The 4,326-nt window shown below is 44.3% G+C and overlaps 1 pseudogene; it reads right to left on the reverse strand.

Moving 5' to 3' along the window:
• LOC105943130 (complex I assembly factor TMEM126B, mitochondrial-like) lies at window positions 1-3,639 on the reverse strand (annotated as a pseudogene).
• Window positions 3,640-4,326: the final 687 nt, after the last annotated feature.

Raw genomic sequence — 4,326 nt, forward strand, 5'->3', positions numbered from 1 at the left:
TCAGGCGAGGTTTCTAATGAGAGGGAGTCTCTGGAACTTCCTCTGTAGGCCCTGGAACACAAAGACTGATCAGCCAAGATCAGCACCTCCCCTTCAAGACACTTGAGCTCACGTATGACACTTCAGCCCCTGCTCCTTCCTTGGCAAGTGGGGGAGGAGGCAGACGCTTTCCCCTAGCACTGATGTAGGTCTGTTCCCTGCTTTCAAGCAACTTCTCCAGGGAGACACAAGCTATGATGGGTGGAGGGTGTGTGGGGTCGGCTCTGGGCTCCAGGTTTTTGGGAAATGAACTTGAGCTTTGGTGTGGGAGCATGCAACTGCCTTCCCCCATGGAACAATGCTCTTCTCAGTCGCTGTGATGGGACTAGAGGCTTTTCTGCCACACAGGTGCCCCGAATTCTTGTTCAGTTCTTTATTTTCATTTTTATTTTGGTTTTTGGGCCATGCCCAGTGATGCTCAGGGCTTACTCCTGGTCCTGCACTCAGGAATTACCCCTGGCAATGCTTGGAGGACCATATGGAATGCTGGGGATTGAACTCAGGTTGGCCTCATGCAAGGCAATTGCCCTACGTATCTCTCTGGCCCCATGAATTCTTGTTAATTCTAAGAGAAGGATGATTCTGTCTGAAATGGTCCAGACAAATGATTTTCCTCTTGAAGTGACTGGGAGTGTAGAGCCAGGCTAGTTAGAGTTATAGAAATAAAGTAATATTAATATATAGAAATAGTTACATGTGTATATATCGTATATACAGCCCATATATCATATATATATGATATGGACTGGAGAGATAATATAAGGACTAAAGGCCTTGCATACTGCCAGGGGTCACTCCTGAGCACAGATTTGGAAGTAGCCTCTGAGCACCTCTGAGTGATTTCAGGCTGTGGTGCTCACACACTCAGCTATGGTGCTCACCACGAAGTTTGCACTTAGCTGCGGTGCTTGCTGGGACTCCACTGAGGTGCTTACACGAATGCTTGTGATGCACTTCCAGTTTGCACATTGTTTGAGTTATGGTGCTTGCTGGGCGTGGGATGGGGTGTGTCACACCCTTTTTTGTGGTGTTCACACACTGCAGTGCAGCCAGAAACTGCTGGCAGTGCAGGGGGTCCCAGGCTGCAGGCTTTGAACTTGTGACCGCAGGGCAGGTGCCTTAAGCCCTTGCTATCCCTTTGGGTTATAAAGTAAGATTTTTGAAACCTGTGGGTTTGTAAAGAAAAAATCAATGCCACCATAATAAATACTAGCATAAAAAAAAGACAGGTAAGAGAGACACACAAAAGAATCTCGGAACCGAGCAGCTCGCTGCAGAGTTGCCTCTGGACCTTGCGCCAGGCCAACTTCACTGGGGTGCCTCAGACAGGAGCAGGTGTCGTCCTTCCACCTGCCCCCTAGGAATCCTGGCCAACTTACAGAACCCAGTGAAAAGCCCAGGTACGAGGGTTCAGTGATGGTTAACACCAGGCCTCAAGGGAGAGGAGATGGGCCAGCCCTTCCCATCTTCCTGCCCCATGGGATCCTGGGGGTCACGCCCATGAACTGCATAGTTAATGGCTATGATCCAGACACACACAAAAGAATCTTGTGACCGAGCAGCTCGCTGCAGAGATTTCTCTAGACCCTAATTATCTAAAATTTTAGAATTCCAGGGACGCACGCCATCTTATGCTATTCATAATAAGCAATCCAAAATAAAGCATCTGCCCGTTTGGCAGGTTTGAGTGGTGGAGGGAAAATTCAAAATAATGGGGTGGGAGGTGTAATGGTGTTGGCACTTTCTTTAAATGTTGAATTTAATCCATTATTGTGAATAACTTTATGAAAATTAATTAATAAAAAATGCTGAGTTCAGGACAACACTATTACATGACTCTTATGCACGTACTTATGCCCACAGCATTTAAGTTTTTATCAGACTTACATTACCTCACCAACTTAATGGATTTGTGAGGTTTGTCTGTGTTTCAGCACAATATTGTAGCTCATATAGCTAGTGATCACCACCTAGTTCCAGGTTAAAGTTCTCGGAAAGCAAGAAACCCGCAGATCCTGGCTGATGAATGGAGGTGTCTAGAGGTGACCTCGAGAGGGTTTGTTGACAGAGCTGTCATTGGGAGCTTTGTAGGCAGCTTTTTAGTCCTTTGGATATTTTTGCCACACCAGGCAGAATAGGCTTTGTTATGACACAATAATGAAAAATTTAATTCTTTCAGTGGCTAAAAGAATTCCCAGTTTATTTGCTACAATCATAAAGAGAGAGGAAGAAATCCTGATTCTCCCATGTAAGCTATAACATGGGAGAATCTTTTATTAAAAAATAAAAAAATTAAATTTTATTTATTTATTTTTAATTGAGTCACTATGAGATGCAGTTACAAAGCTTTCATGTTTGAATTTCAATCATACAATGATCAAACACCCATTCCTCCACCAGTGCACATTCTCTACCACCAATGTCCCCAGTATACTACCTCCTTTCCACCATCCCCCTGCCTGTATGGCAGACAGTTTCCCCTAAATCTGTCTCTACTTTTGGGCATTGCAGTTTGCAATATAAATACTGAGAGATTATCATGTTTGGTCCTTTGTCTACTTTCAGCACACATCCATGTGGGAGAATCTTAAGTGAAATAATACCATTACAAACAGACAAATGGTCTCTGACTCTACTTTAGGAGGAAATTTGAATAGGAAAAATCATAGAGACAGAGTGTGTGTGTGTGAGAGAGAGACAGACACAAAGAGAGAGAGGGAGAGAGAGTGAGAGGGAGAGAGAGAAAGAGAGAGAGAGAGCTCAACGCTCAATGAATTGAATGCAGGATCCCCACACCACACTACCGGAGGGATCTCTGAGCACCTCTAGCTGTGACCCAAAACCAAACAAGAGTTATAGTGGAGGAACCTAGAAAGAACCTAGAAAGACGGGGACTCGGGGCATCGGGTATGGTGTCACTGATGCTAAATCAATATGAATTTTAAGTTTAAAAGTTTTTGTATCCTTTTATTCTTTGAATAGTTTTTATTTATAGTTTTGTTCAGTATGCTTTCAAAGACTACATAATGATATAGATCATCAACTATTCCAGAGGATGTTTGAAAGACTAGAGGAAGCGCCATTACTGTTATCTGTGTTTGACAAAGCAGCATCCAATGAAGTGAAACCCGTCTTGCTGGTAACACAGAACAGTCTGGTGCTTGGCTGCCAGACGCACATTTTTAGAAAAAGCCTGGGATATAAAACTGCACACTCAGTCAACAAGCGAATCTCTCAGAACACAATTTTCCTGACTTCTATCACCTGAATATAAAACATCAGTTACAAGGAACTTGTAAGCAACCACAGTAGACAAAAATGGAAGTGAGGCCAAGGATGCACACATTTTCAAAGTATCACGTTGAAACTTGAAGCAATTTCTGAAAATAAAGTTTGCTAATATTCCAGAGAAGTCAGCTGCTATTCTAAAGAACATTGTTCTATTTTTAAAGTCTTCTTATTTCCAAGCTATTCCAATTTCTTTTCCATGATTTCAAAATTCATTGTTCTTCTGATTTTTCCATATCCTAAAGGAAGATTTGGTTGATCATGTTTGTATGTTGCCATCCTGAGGTCTTGGCGCTCATTCCCAGGACCCATGGTCTCACTGGCACCACAAATTTTTTAAATTTTAAATTTTTTTTTAAATGAATCACCATGATGTGCAGACTTACAAACTTTCATGATTATGTTTCAGTCATAAAATGGTTGCATACCCATCCCTCCACAAGAGCACATTTTCCACCGCCAATGTTCCCAGTATCCCTCCCGCCACCCCCACCCCATCCCCCCCACCTGCCTCTGTGGCAGGCACATTCCCTTTGACTCTCTTTCTCCTTTTGGGTGTTATGGTTTGCAATGCAGGTAGTAAGAGGCCATCATGTTTGGTCCATAGTCTACTTTCAGCACGCATCTCCCATCCTGAGCGAGCCTTCCAAGCATCTTTCACTTAGTGGTCCCCTCTCTATCCCAGTTGCCTTTCTCCCCAGCATGTGAGGTCGGCTTCCAAGCCATGGAGTAATCCTCCTGGCCCTATCTCTGTTGTCGTTGGGGTACCACAATTTTATCCCTCGGGTCAAACCCAACCTCATGCCCCCGTGCTGCTATCTTAACAGGTCACATGACTGGCGGGAGGCGGGGACTCAGAATGAGTTTTAGTTTTTCGAGATGAAAAGCAATATTCTGGGGGCTGGAGCGATAGCACAGTGGGTAGGGCGTTTGCCTTGCACTCGGTCGACCCGGGTTCTAATCCCAGCATCCCATATGGTCCCCTGAGCACCGCCAGGG

Source organism: Sorex araneus, chromosome X (genome assembly GCF_027595985.1).
Source record: "Sorex araneus isolate mSorAra2 chromosome X, mSorAra2.pri, whole genome shotgun sequence".
Lineage (NCBI taxonomy): Eukaryota > Metazoa > Chordata > Mammalia > Eulipotyphla > Soricidae > Sorex > Sorex araneus.